This window comes from Triturus cristatus, chromosome 1_1 (assembly GCF_964204655.1).
Source record: "Triturus cristatus chromosome 1_1, aTriCri1.1, whole genome shotgun sequence".
Lineage (NCBI taxonomy): Eukaryota > Metazoa > Chordata > Amphibia > Caudata > Salamandridae > Triturus > Triturus cristatus.
Genome location: NC_140579.1, coordinates 918,073,767 through 918,088,842, shown reverse-complemented (window position 1 = coordinate 918,088,842; position 15,076 = coordinate 918,073,767).

Sequence of the window (15,076 nt, the reverse complement as noted above, 5' to 3'; positions counted from 1 at the left end):
AGCAGCACAGAACGGTCGATGCTCACAGGGTACCTTTTCAGCAGACCCCCTTTCTCCTCTATAAAGACGAAAGTGTCCCGCTCCCGCCCCTCCTTTCTTGTAATAAAACATCGCTGTTTCGTCTTCAGCCTATTTCTGAAAAACATGTTTTGTAACCTTTGCTTAAAACTCATGCTAGAGTGCATTGTGGGAATTTAAGTGACAGCATGAAGCCGTACAAGCCATAATAAAAGATTCCTTGAATGTGAACGTGGAGAGGGGGTAAGGGATGATCTCTGAGAACTAGAGTGCAGTAAAATGTGATAGTGTGTTTTTGCCCTGGTGTAAGCGACTGTAGTTTAGAGGTTTGTGTGTTCCAGACACCAATAAAACCAGTGATGTTGGCCACTGCTTGTTGCCAAGTTTTCACTCCGTATGAACCCTAAACACTCTACAACCACCACCAGAATTTTCGGGGGTATCGCTCTTAACCTGTCAAAGTTGCGAGATTCCTCTGATAGTGAAATGCTTATCCAAATCAAATGTAAGATTAGAATGTGTCTGCCGGCTCCGTGAAGTTCATTTAGTGAAGCCAGGCCGTCAAACGAGGGGCGCCTGAGTCCTGTGAAGAGTGTGTCGATCCGGAATTTTTCCCTGCTATGGGACTAATTCTGAGTACGGAGCTAAATACCAGGCATATAAGCCAACACCGCACTCCCTGTATTTTCTTCAAGTGTGTTTGAGCTGCGGTCAAACCTGGCGACATTTACAGAAGAGGAATGCTCGAATATTGGGATACATGTGGCATCTGAAGAGGGACGTATACATTCAGCATGTAATGTACTCATAATAAGAGTTGTTTACTGCACCAGGTAAAAAAAAACTCCACTCGGCCTAATGTTTTTTTTCCACGTGGAGCAACTGACCAACTCTCTCATGGCGGACACGTTATTGGGGCCTAATTTGGTTTGTGACTAGACAGAACGCCAGGACTGGCTGAAGATATTAGCCGTGACGTCATTTACCTGTCATAATATTACCCACTCACCTCATTGGTAAGGTGATCAGATGACGCCACATCACCAAGGATGCAGTGTTAACATCTTGTACTTTTTAGCTATTGGGCCCATGCGTGTCCGTTTAGTTAGATAAAATGAAGCAAACTAAGACTACTACTCCCAGAATGCATTATGAGGAGAGTACAGTTCTCTTGGCAACATGCCTTGCTTGGCCGCTGCTCTAAGCAAAAACGAGAGGCCCAGGTGGGCACATGGTGGACAAGCAGTGCTTGTTTTGTAATGCAGCCCGTTTTCTCTAAAGGAAAATGGGATGCATTAAAAAAATGTAAATGAAAAGCTACCCTTTCATTTTTTAGGAGTAAGAAGTGGTCCATGGTACCACTGCCTGCTCTTAATAAATGTTGGCGCCCACATTCACAAAGGGGAAGAGGTCCCTTCGGGACCTCATCCCGTTTTTGAATGGTTGGTGGTAAATGCGAATGTTTTGTGACCTCATTCCCAGTTGCGAAACATTCCTACATACCAGTGCAATTCACTATTGGGAAGGGATGCCCTTAACATGCCACTTCCTAATAGTGATTCGCAAACCCTATTTTGCGAGTTGTTAATAGGTTACCGACTCGCAAAATATTTTTGGTACATGACAAAAAGCATTTAACCAGTCGCAAACAACCCGATGGGCGGTTTGCGACTGGTAAAATGCTTCGTACATCAGTCCCTTCTTATCTTACAAGACAGCGGTTACAGGCACGGGGGTGGTGTCGCATAACTGAGGAAGGAAATTGAATTTGTCTAAGTACAACGCAGTTAGATAATAATACTTATTATATCACATTGCCTCATTTTCCATCCATTCGGGGAAAAATTCTATTGCAGGAGCACAGGAACAACGCTCAAAAGGTTACTTTAAGCCACGCTGGACTAGGGCAAAGTCTAAGTTTGAGCGACCTTGTGGAAGCGCAGCATGGCTACAGGACCCATGCAGGCTCTGGTGAACAAAGTATCTTTATGGGTCACAACCAACGAGATGCGTCCATCTTCCCCATGCAGTGAAGGCGATGCATCATATCTGAAGATAGGTGCCAGAGTTGAGAGGCGTTGAGCGATGCACTGGATTTTGCCATGCAGGTGAGGGGATGCGTCGATCTCACCAAGCTGCAGCAGTGACAATAAGCTGTGGGATTAGTTGATCTCGGTAGGCAAAGTGCTGGATCCAATGTGAAACACCTATTTTACTCCCGCAACCGGGTCAATGCTCTGGTTCTACTACACACAGACAGAAGATGCATCAAAATCCGTGTTGCAAGGATCTAGGCTGCTTACAGTGAGCCAGGCACAGGAGCAGGGATAGAGGCTTTGATTTGCCTGAGTTTCAAGCAACAGGAGGCAAGCCAGCAAGCATTTGGAAATCACTTGGAGTGAAGGCAGAGTCCAGCTCTCCTTCAGCACAGTCAGAGAGCAGCAGGGCAACGCAAGAAATAAGCAGGTCTTCCAAGCCTGCAATCTAAAAAGGAGTCCTTTAAGCAGCACAGCAGTCCATCTGACAAAGGTTCAGGCCAAGATCCAGAAGTGCATGGTTTTAGAGGGTCAGTGACCCAGTACCTATACCTAAAAGTGCCTTTGTTGTAGGGGTGACTTCAAAGCAACTCTCTGAAGTGTCCAAGTATATCTTGCAACCCAGTCCTGTCTGCCAGGCTATCTGTGGGGGGTAATCAATCCTTTGTGTGGGTACAGGACACAACCAATTCAAGTGAAGTGTTACCCCTACCTTCCATCCTGCCCAGGCAATGCCAAAAAATGCAGATGTATGTAGATCCTCCCTGTGTTGTGGCTGTCTAGAGATAATGCACAAAGTGTAGCTGTCACCCACTCCAGACGTGTATTGGAGACAGGCTTTCGGGCACACAGAGCAGTAAGGGCAGAGAAATGTCCACTTTCTAAAAGTGGCATTTCTAAAGCAGTAATGTTAAATCTAACTTCACCAGTCAGGAGGCTTTATCATTACCATTCCAAATGTGTCTGGGCGAAGACCAGGCCAAGACCGGGCCCTTCTGTGCCCGTCAGAGCCCGGAGATGCTGGGCTCTTGGCCCTTCGTCTGCTGCACCAGCAATTCCCCTGATGAGTCTTTTTCTGCATATATTGACTACTATTCTAACTTTTGCTATGGTCAAGCGCAAATTGGCTACAGGGAAGGACAGTACCATTGCTAATCCTCAAGTTGGTAAAACATTAGACTCCTTCTTGGCTCGAGCAGTTAGTGTAGTCACCAAGGAGATAGAACTGGCTGATAGGCACTTGCCCCTCAACATGGGGAGAGGCCTAGTTTGCACCAAGTAAGGAGCTACTACCACCAGATACCCTTGAGGTCGTCCCTGCAAGCTGTTTCAGTATAACTGCTTCAGAGGCCCCAAGCCATGCTTTCTTGACAATGCTAAATATGGAACCACCTATGGATGTCCCAGACTTGTCCCTCACCACTAGGTTTTGTGAACCTTCTGCAAGGAAGAAGAGGAAAACTAAAACAGGATCTGTCCTTGGCAACTCTAAGAAACCGGGGCCTACTGCCCGTTTATCTGCCAGTGCTTGGAAATCTGCTAGTCGTAGTCTTCCACAAGTGGAGTTGGCACCAATTACCAATCTTGATGAAAAGGGGTTGGGCCTTGTTGGAAGTGGGGGTCCTAATCACTTACCACCGCTACCAAATGCTGGAGGCGGGTGTCTCGACCCCTAGCTTCAACGTTAGGCTAAGTAAGGACACCGTCTGAGATAGCCCTGCTCACCCGCTTAGTAGCTTGGCACGAGCAGCCAGCCTTATCTCCAAGGCACGAGTGTTCAGTATGTGCAACCACGCTCACAGTAACCCCATGATGTCACCACAAATAGACTCCACACAAGTTTGAATAAAATGAGTATAATCTTTATGTAAGTAATTATACAACCACGCAATACAAAATCAACATACAAGAATGGGTAGTATTCTTTCCGGTGGGTTGGTAGGTTCTAATCCCAACCACCGCTTCTAACCAACAGTTAAGCTAACTTCTAACTGTTTCCAAAAGGTTAGGCCAGTTGTATTGCTAGAATCACACATGTTGCAAAAGGAAACAAATACTGCAATGCGTAACGATATTCTCTTATACTGTGCAACAGAGAAATAATGCCATACATAACGTCACAGTCATGTACTTTGCAATTGAAGGAATAATGCAATGCGTATCACCACCAGCATGCCCTGTACCAGGAAGAAACAAAGCAATGCGTCATGCTACAATCCTGTACGGTGCAGTGAAGAAATAATACACTGCACCACATTATAATCAGACACTGTGCACTGAAGAAATAAGGCGATGCGCCACGTTACAATCAAGAAATCTGCAAGGGATAAATAAAGCAGTGCGTAGCGCACCAAGCATGTAGTCCATCAGGCACAAATGAGGTCAGGCGTCATACGACAGTTCGATAGTTCGTTAGCAGCAATAATGCAAAGTGTAATACGACAGTTTTACGTGCTCCGTTAACAGTGCCCCCGTTATGGATCAAATGATGACACAAAAGTACTGCTTCCCACTCCGGCCCCATCACTGCCCCTCCTTGGGTCAGCACGGCCGGGATCCGAGCTGAAGCAACTGTTTGCGCAGCTGACTGACCGGGGAGGCCAAGAGAGTGTCCCTCCGGGGCAGCACCCTACCCCAGGTGTTGATCCACGTAACCTGGGGGGGGAGCGACCTCACTCTCCTCCCTGACATCCGGGACCTGGGCCTTGATCCAGAACTCCGTTATGGGGTGCGGGTGACTCGGGCCGGCGGCTCAGCTCTTACATGGCTGCCAGTCCGGGCTGCTGCGGGTGACTCTGAGAGCCCAATGACTTGGCCCTTCTCCTGGCGGTCTCAGTCCACACCGAGATCCGCTCTCAGCACTGTGGAAACCTTTACATCTAAATCGGTGCACCCCCTTACTCAGGCACTCCTCACCAGTGCCTCAGGTTGCACTTCGACACGCGCACCGCTCGTCCGAGACTCGCCTCTTCTCTGGTGCTCATGATTATCCGGCGCGCTTCACCAACGCTCTGCTTGCACCTCCACACACACCCTGCGCGTTCGAGTTTCTCCTTTCCTCACGGTGCACACGATGTCCAGGCACTCCTCACCAATGCCCTGGCTGCACCACGACACGCACTCTGCGTGTCCGAGTCTCACCTCTTCTCCCGGTGCACACGATGTCCAGGCGCTCCTCACTAACGCCCTGGCTGCACCACGACACGTACTCAGCGCGTCCGAGATTCACTTCTTTTGGTGTCTACGAGGCTTAGGCACTCTTTGCCAACACCCAGGCTGCACCACGACACACACCAAGTGTGTCCGAGACTCACTTCCTCCTCTAGTGCACACGAGGCCCAGGCGCTCTTCACCAACACCCGGGCTGCACCACGACACGCGCCCAACGCGTCCCAGTCTCGCTTCTTCCTTTGGTGCACACGAGGACCAGGTGCTCTTCACCAACACCCGGGCTGCACCACGACACGCTCACAGCGTGTCCGAGCCTTACCTCATCTCCCCGTGCACACCACGACCAGGCCTTCCTCACCAACGCCCTGGCCTGCACTTCGACACGCACACCCCGCGTTGCCGACTTAGTTTACTCCTGCGTGCCCACGATCACACGGCACAACTTCTGAGGGTCTCAAGCTGAAAAAGCACGCGTACACCGCATTGCTTGGGACTTCTCCGGAAACTTTTATGATCCTGTATTTCCAAACAGGGAGCCAGCTCACCTCGGGCCCTTGGGGGTTACAAGACACAGCACAAAGCACAGTCTTCTTCAAGCAGGGGGACCCAGCGCCTCCAAGCACAGTCTCAACAGCCTCTCCCTTAGTTAGAACAGCAAACTGCAGAACAGCCCCAGATCACAAAGCAAGGATTGGTCTATCCACAGCAGTCTCTTCAGTTGCTCCTTCTTTAGCAGAGGCTCCTCTTGACCACAGAATGGGTCCAAGCCTTTACAGTCTCAATCCTTATCTGTTTTATTCCCACTTTCAGGGGTTTCAACTCACTCTCCTAGTTATACCCCTTAATGTCTTTGAAGTTCGTGTGTGCTCAAGGGTTCCTGACCCCTCCCTAAATCAGTTCTGGGCGTCTCCCTCCCAGTGTCACCTCTCTCCCTTTGATACTGGGGGTCTGGATCCTTAATCACTCAGCAGGAGATGGGTCAATTGGTTTATAGCACCAGCCCAAGCCTTTTCACCTCCTGGGCATCTCCTCTACCTACTCTTCAGATGCAGGGCAGCCTGGTGCCATCTCAGCCCCTCCCTGGGTCAAGACCTCTCCCAGCCCCTCTCTCCTTTCAGTTCCATACAGACAATCCACATTTCAGAGACACACAGAAATGCTCAGAGCACAAAACTCAGCCACTTTCTAAAAGAGTGGTTTATGATTACACAGTGATAAAACCACCTTCACAGAAAGATGTGTTATAACACTGAGTTCATACATACTAAACGTCACCTCTCCATTATAAACTGACAGGAAACTAGGCTAACAAACCTAACACCCAGCTGCCCCATTTTGTCCTATGGCCAGAATGGCATTTCATCAGTGAAAAACGAAATGGAGAGTTTTTCACTGTCAGAACATAGCACACACCTCAGTATATGTTCTGCCTTTTACCTACACTGCACCCTGCCCAGGTGTTACCTGGGGTCTACCACTGGGGTGCCAATGTGTATGTAAAAGGGAAAGTCAGGCCTGACAAGTGGTTACATTTGTCGGGACAACATGCTAACTTATCATTCTGCGCGCAGGCCCTACACTGAAGGCCTGAGTTCCCTTCTCTGCGCGCCCTTGCATTACTAGCCCTTGCACACACAGTGCACATCACTAGGGACTTTTACTAGTAAGGTAAACATACCAATCATGGCCAACCAATCACCATTACATTTTAAACAGGGAACTCTTATACTTTGACACTGATCAGCAGTGGCAAAGTACCCAAAGCATCTAAATTAGCTATTCTAGGTGAGGAAAACGGTCTAGGGAGAAAGCAAAAAATTTAGGGAACTTTAGCCAAAAAGGCCAAGTCCTACACAACCCCCTCCCAGCCAAAAGCCTGGGTAGACCAATCATTACTTTGATGGACTTCCCAACTTTGGGCGATAGAACCAGGACGCAGGCTCTCTACCACAGGGACACCCGTCTGTTCCTCGCCTTCCTACCCCCATGGGGACTTCTTGATCACTATCCCCATAGCCAACAATGCTGTTCCATGGATCCCTCCCTGCTAGGGGGACCCCTCCAGGGGTGCTGGACCCATGCCAACCCCTCCCTGGAGTGGTACCCTGGGGTGACCCATAGGTCAGGATACTACCTCCAATTATCCTGTCCTCTAGGTTAAAGAATGGGTCTTCCTTGGTCACTCCTAGGGGACTCAGCCCTACTTGCTGGACACCGTCTCCTTGCGGTCCCCACCGGGGAACACAACCCTCTCTTAATCTTCCATTTAGTTTCCTTGGCCTGCCACTTAGGAATGGCACCCACAAACATCAGGACGGCAGGAGCTCTGACTCCTCACGCCCTCCTGCTGCTAGGTGTTCTTCCCCACACTTCTGGCAACCAGGCACGAGGCCTCCACCCGGGGGCTCTCCTACCACTCCCCCCAGTTTCCTGAGTGGTGCTGCTGATCCCTGGGGGTGATGCTTACTCTGCCTCCCCCTCTTTGGAGAAGAGGGGCTAGCCAGCCACCCCTACTCCCTACTCTGGGATCTCCTCGGGCCACCTGGCCCCTCTTCCCTCTCTGGGGCCCCTTCAGGAATCTGGACCCATGACCAGGGGTCCGGTTCTTGTGCAGGCTCCCGGTAATCAAGGAGCCCACACCCTAACCAGGGTGGCGCAATCCTGGAAAATAATTTCTGAGCCTAGGCTCCCCTGGGGCCAGATTCGATAACCCCTCCAAATCATTCACCATGCTAACCACTACCCAGTCAGTGCTTAATTTGTGCCGGTGCTTTCCGGTGCTTAGCACCGGCACTTATTTTTCAGGGCCGGGTCTACACCATGCGTCTGCACTTTATATGTCATTGTGGCAAAGTCAGTAATATAATTACCTCACTTACTGACTCATTGCTGCAGGCAGTGTTGTTCGTCGCCCGAGTCTCCCACAGTCATGAAGAGTGGCTGTGAGAGACAGTAATAAAATAAAAAAATTCATTCCCGTTATATCCGATCTTGCCTTAGGTGGTGCGGCGGCCCTTAGCTCAGTGTTGCCGGTGGGCAGGACACTGATTGGGCTGGATTTGGTTCAGCGGGGGTCGGGGCTGTGCGTGCTGCGTCATGCGTGATGACCTTTCTTTCCCAACATCACCATCTGCAAGCACAACCGGTTCGGTAAGTCGGCCATCACCGCCAAATCATTCCACAGTAAGTCTTTCGGCGTGTGGGAGTTCTTCCAGTGCACGGGCCACAAAATGGCGGACATGCTGCTCCACTGCCAGTACCGCAATGACGACTGCGGCGTTGTCAACTTCACCACTGTGAGTAATCATGTAGCGCAGGAAAACTAGAGGGTGTCTCAATTGTGTCATGAAGAGATTCAAAATGTGACGCAGTGCTTGTTAAACTACATTATCATTGTTCTTGTGTTTATTATTACCAACATTGCTAGCTCCATTAGATTCCTCATGTGCGAATATATGGTGTATCTTGTCATTGGAGGCTGTGTACGTCTGAGGGTAGAAACGAATTTCTGTTTCGGTATTGTTTACTTATTTACAGCCACTGTAAAATATGTTCGCCGGGCTGGTGTCTTTATCTCAGATATGTATTAAACTATTAAGGCTACTCTTTCAGGTTGATTCAAGCATTCTTTCTTTCGAGGTCAACAAAAGGAATGGCCCAAACTTAATTGTAGCAACGCCTGAATTTACTACTCTACGGAATGGCAAAGTCTGCTGCATCTGCGAGTGCTGTATACAGTCACAAGTTAGTGACCAGACCAACTTTGGCAACACTAGAGAGACTATAATAAAACATGTGTCTCTTTATCTATAAACACGCACACACCTAAATGGCATGCACAATGTGTGAGTCTGTTTTATTATCACATGGTAGAGTGTGCAGCTTCCGAAGATCCCTGAGTTTCAAAGTGTGCGCTGGTAGGTACATTTTTGCAGAAAGAGTTCAGCTGATATGGTATTTGGAGCTGTGGCGTAATGAAACTTGCGGGGGCCTGCAAAGTACATGGAGGGTGCCCCCCATGGAGCCCACAGGCCCCCTCACCCTGCACCGCAGGGGCTTATGTTACACCACTGATTTTGGACCAGGTACATGGCGATGTAGGCGGCAGCAGTCAGCCCTGGAAAGCATGTAATGTGAGGGTAGCCACGGTGCCTATTTGAACACTGCATCCCCGCCATAGCATTTCTACTCTCAGTGCTACGTCATCAAAAGGCACCTTTATTCGTAAAGGCCTGAACTATAATGCTACAAAGACATTTTTATGAGGGACAAGCCAGTTAAGAACTAGCAGCTAACATCTGTGAGTTCATTTTTGCAAAAGCCAACTCAGCATTTCATCATTCTGAGAATGATACATTCGACAGTCAATTAGCCACAGTTATGAAAAAAGTCAGTACACGGGATTGTACAGACGGAGACATATTATTTGTAAAGGAAATAGCTTTTTAAACGAGCGTCAAGCCTAAAACGCACAGACAATAAAATGGATTGAAAAAAACGCAGCATTTCAAGCTCTGAATTTATGACCTGAAACAGGTGGAATAAAGCTGGCGACCCTGCAGTACAGAAAATAATGAGAACTGTGTCATTCTCTGTGTGCAATGCTCTTCAACGGCAGTTTGGCAGAGGGAAGTGAATGGGGTGTTCTGATTGTTACAGTGGTGTGTAGGACAGCATCAAGGTGTGCACTGACAATGTGCATTCTTAGAGGAAGTAACTTTGGTAATTTCTTAATTTGAGCACCCGTGCTTTTCATGAGCACCAGTTAAGGACATTTATGCATGAGGAGATGAAGTGATTTGCCCAGTAAGAGGATGTTGAGCCGACGCCGAGACTTGACCCGCCACTGCAAGCCAGCAGCTCTGACCATTATGACACATCCTCTCCTCGCTTTCATGGTTGTTCTATTTTAGGTGGCGGTAACATGAGAAATGGGCTGGTGGAAGCTTCCGCCAGACGAGAGCCCCGGCACTTATATTTTTACAAATTAACCACTGTACCCAGTCCTCCAATGCACTCTTGTACTCATCCACACTTGGCACTGGCGGTGCGCTGCCACCAATCACACTGGACTCTGTTTGTCTACCCTAAATGTCCAGTTCCCTCATGCTTTACTCATGAGCGAAGAGAAGCCGTTTCTCTTCCAACGCAAGAGCGTTCCTGCTCTCCTCTGCTTGAGTTTTAAGTATGAACACCTCCAACTCATGCAGCCTGACCCTCTGGTTTTCCTCCAACTCCTCTGGTGAAAAACTCCTCCCTGAATAGCTACTACCAGGCCTGCGGCGGGTCCACCACTGGCAAATCCTGTGGACCAAATCCATCCCCTGGGTCATCCTCATCCACCTCACTGTCACCTGTCTCCTGAGCCTCTTTGGCTTCCCACCAGGCCCTCAAGGCCACCTGCAGCTCCTCCTTCTTGGCGCTACTCTTCATGGGACATCCCAAAGCCCTGCAGAATTTCCTCAACTGATCAACCTTGTAGGTAAACAGTGGCTCAATGTCAAACTCTAATTCTGCAATCTCAGCCTCATCGGCTATCTGGCTCTCCCCCTGAGACATGATGTGTGGATTAAAGGTTACTCAGCAATAGAACCACCAAATCAAAAACAATACGTTGTTGCGTTGTGGGCTGCAATCAATTTATGATGAATACCAATTACTGTGAGTGATTTTTCACATACGCGTTTACTTTATATTAGGATCGAATCCCACCGCTCTGCCCCCAAATGTTGGAAGTGGGGGTACTAATCGCTTACCACCACCACCAAATGCTGGAGGCGGGCGTCCCCGACCCATCGATTCAACGTTAGGCTGAGTAAGGACACCGTCTGAGATAGCCCTGCTCACCCCCTTAGTAGCTTGGTATGAGCAGCCAGGCTTATCTCCAAGGCACAAGTGTTCAGTATGTGCAACCACGCTCACAGTAACCCCATGATGTCACCACAAATAGACTCCACACGAGTTTTAATAAAATGAGTATAATCTTTATGTAAGCAATTATACGATACGACCACACAATACAAAATCAACATTCAAGAATGGGTAGTATTCCTTCCGGTGGGTTGGTAGGTTCTAATCCCAACCACCGCTTCTAACCAACAGTTAAGCTAACTTCTAACTGTTTCCAAAAGGTTAGGCCAGTTGTATTGCTAGAATCACACATGTTGCAAAAGGAAACAAATACTGCAATGCGTAACGATATTCTCTTATACTGTGCAACAGAGAAATAATGCCATTCGAAGCGCCACAGTCATGTACTTTGCAATTGAAGGAATAATGCAATGCGTATCACCACCAGCATGCCCTGTACCAGGAAGAAACAAAGCAATGCGTCATGCTACAATCCTGTATGGTGCAACGAATAAATAATACACTGCCCCACGTTGTAATCAGACACTGTGCACTGAAGAAATAATACAATGCGCCACGTTACAATCAGGTAATCTGCAAGGGAAAAATAACGCAGTGCGTAGCGCACCAAGCATGTAGTTCATCAGGCACAAATGAGGTCAGGCGTCATACGACAGTTTGTTAGTTCGTCAACAGCAATAATTCAAAGTGCAATACGACAGTTTTACGCGCTCTGTTAACTGTGGCCCCATTATGGATCAAATGATGACACAAAAGTACTGCTTCCCACTCCGGCCCCAGCACTGCCCCTCCTTGGGTCAGCACGAGCCGGGATCCGAGCCGAAGCAACGGCTCGTGCAGCTGACTAAACCCTGAGGCCGATAGAGTGTCCCTCCGGCCCGCAACCCACCCCAGGTGTTGATCCACGTTACCTGGGGGCGCGACCCTACTCTCCTCCCCGACGTCAGCGAGTTGGGCCTTGAGCCAGAACTCCTTCATGGGGTGCGGCGGACTCGGGCCGGCGGCTCAGCTCTTCCGTGGCTGCCGGTCTGGGCCGCTGCCGGTGACTCTGAGGGCCCAATGACTTGGGCCTTCTTCCAGAGGACTCAGTCCACACTGAGATCCGCCCTCAGCACTGTGGAGACTTTTACTTCCAAATCGGTGCACCCCCTTACTCAGGCCCTCCTCACCAGCGCCTCAGGTTGCACTTCGACACGCACACCGCGCATCGGAGACTCGCCTCTTCTCTGGTGCTCACGACGATCCGGCGCTCTTCACCAATGCTCCGCTTGCACCTCCACACGCACCCTGCGCCTTCGAGTCTCTCCTTTCCTCACGGTGCACACGATGTCCAGGCGCTCCTCACCAACACACTGGCTGCACCATGACACGCACTCTGGGCATCCCAGTCTCACCTCTTCTCCCGGTGCACACGATGTCCAGGTGCTCCTCACCAACACCCTGGCTGCACCACGACACGCACTCAGTGGGTCCAGGACTCACTTCTTCTTTTGGGGCCCACGAGGCCATGCGCTCTTCACCAACACCCGCGCTGCACCACGACACACACCAAGCGCGTCCGAGACTCACTTCCTCCTCTGGTGCACACGAGGCCCAGGCGCACTTCACCAACACCCGGGCTGCACCACGACACGCACCCAACGCGTCCGAGTCTCGCTTCTTCTTTTGGTGCACACGAGGCCCGGTGCTCTTCACCAACACCCGGGCTGCACCACGGCACGCTCACAGCGCGTCCGAACCTCACCTCATGTCCCCGAGCACACCACGACCAGGCGCTCCTCACCAACGCCTTGGCCTGCACTTCAACATGCAATCCGCGCGTTGCCGACTTAGTTTTCTCCTGCGTGCCCACGATCACACGACACAACTTCTGAGGGTCTCAAGCTGAAAAAGCATGCGCACACCGCGTTGCTTGGGACTTCTCCGGAAACTTTTATGATCCTATATTTCCAAACAGGGAGCCAGCTCACCTCGGGCCCTTGGGGGTTACAAGACACAGCACAAAGCACATTCTTCTTCAAGCAGGGGGACCCAGCGCCTCCAAGCACAGTCCCAACAGCCTCTCCCTTAATTAGAACAGCAAACTGCAGACCAGCCTCAGATCACAAAGCAAGGATTGGTCTATCCACAGCAGTCTCTTCAGTTGCTCCTTCTTTAGCAGAGGTTCCTCTTGACTACAGAATGGGTCCAAGCCTTTACAGTCCGAATCCTTATCTGTTTCATTCCCACTTTCAGGGGTTTCAACTCTCCTAGTTATACCCCTTAATGTCTTTGAAGTTCGTATGTGCTCAGGGGTCCCTGACCCCTCCTTAAATCAGATCTGGGTGTCTCCCTCCCAGTGTCACCTCTCTCTCTTTGATACTGGCGGTCTGGATCCTTAATCACTCAGCAGGAGATGGCTCAATTGGTTTATAGCACCAGCCCAGGCCTTTTCACCTCCCGGGCTTCTCCTCCACCTACTCTCCAGCTGCAGGGCAGCCTGGTGCCATCTCAACCCCTCCCTGGGTCAAGACCTCTCCCAGCTCCTCTCTCCTTTCAGTTCCAGACAGACAATCCACATTTCAGAGACACACAGAAATGCTCAGAGCACAAAACTCAGCCACTTTCTAAAAGAGTGGTTTATGAACACACAGTGATAAAACCACCTTCACACTGGTCCCCCCCACGTTGGAGGCATGGAAAAAGAGTATGGACTGGTCCATGTTTAGGGAAAAGACAGTATATACTGCCAGAGGCTGTCCTAAAAAGTGGTCCCACATTTGGGTGCCATGGAACTCATACCGTGGGGATATTTGCAGCCCCCCTCTAACTATTGAATTGGAAGACCTGCTCCCTCCCTAAAATGTCCTTACTGTATGCAATGTGATTGATTATTGTCTCAAACTGTCATGCCTTGGTTGATAATGAGTAGATTTTGGAATTGCTTATATGTCGACTGTTGTTTAATAAAAAGATTTTAAAAAAAAAAAAATACACCTTCACACAAAGATGTGTTATACCACTGTGAGTTCATACGTACTAAACTTCACCTCTCCATTATAAACTGACTGGAAACTAGGCTAACAAACACAACACCCAGCCGCCCCCATTCTGTCGTATGGCCAGAATGGCCTTTCAGCAGTGAAAAACGAAATGGAGAGTTTTTCACTGTCAGAACATAGCACACACCTCAGTATATGTTCTGCCTTTTACCTACACTGCACCCTGCCCAGGGATTACCTGAGGTCTACCACCGGGATGCCCAGTGTGTATGTAAAAGGGAAAGTCAGGCCTGACAAGTGGTTACACTTGTCAGGACAACATGCTAATTTAGCATTCTGCGTGCAGGCCCTACACTGAAGGCCTGATTTCCCTTCTCTGCGCGCCTTTGCATTACTAGCCCTTGCACACACATTGCTCATCACCAGGGACTTTTACTAGTAAGGTAAACATACCAATCATGGCCAACCAATCACCATTACATTTTAAACAGGAAACTCTTGTACTTTGACACTGATCAGAAGTGGCAAAGTACCCAAAGCATCTTAATTAGCTATTCTAGGTCAGGAAAACGGTCTAGGTGGTAAGCAAACGTTTAGGGAACTATAGCCAAAAAGGCCAATTCCTACAGGCCTAAATGAAATTAAATTAAATTAATTAAATGAAATGAAAATAAATTAAATTAAATTAGGAGTTTGTCTTGGAACACGTAAAAACTATAGTTGCAACTACAATCTCTCCCCTTGCAGACAGGATAAGCTCCCTGGAAGGGGCCATCCGGGAGCAATCCTACACCCTGAATCACCCAGTGCCTCTTGCAGCCCCCACACATTCACTTGTTCGAGCATTTCTTGGTAATGGTCTCAGTATCAATACTGATAACTGCAACACGGACCAGAGGCCAATGCTCCCCGTAGAATTAACTGCTCCTGGGCATAAGAGGCAAATGGGACTGACATTGCTAATAGATCTTCTCCACAGTCCTATTCTCCACGAGTCCA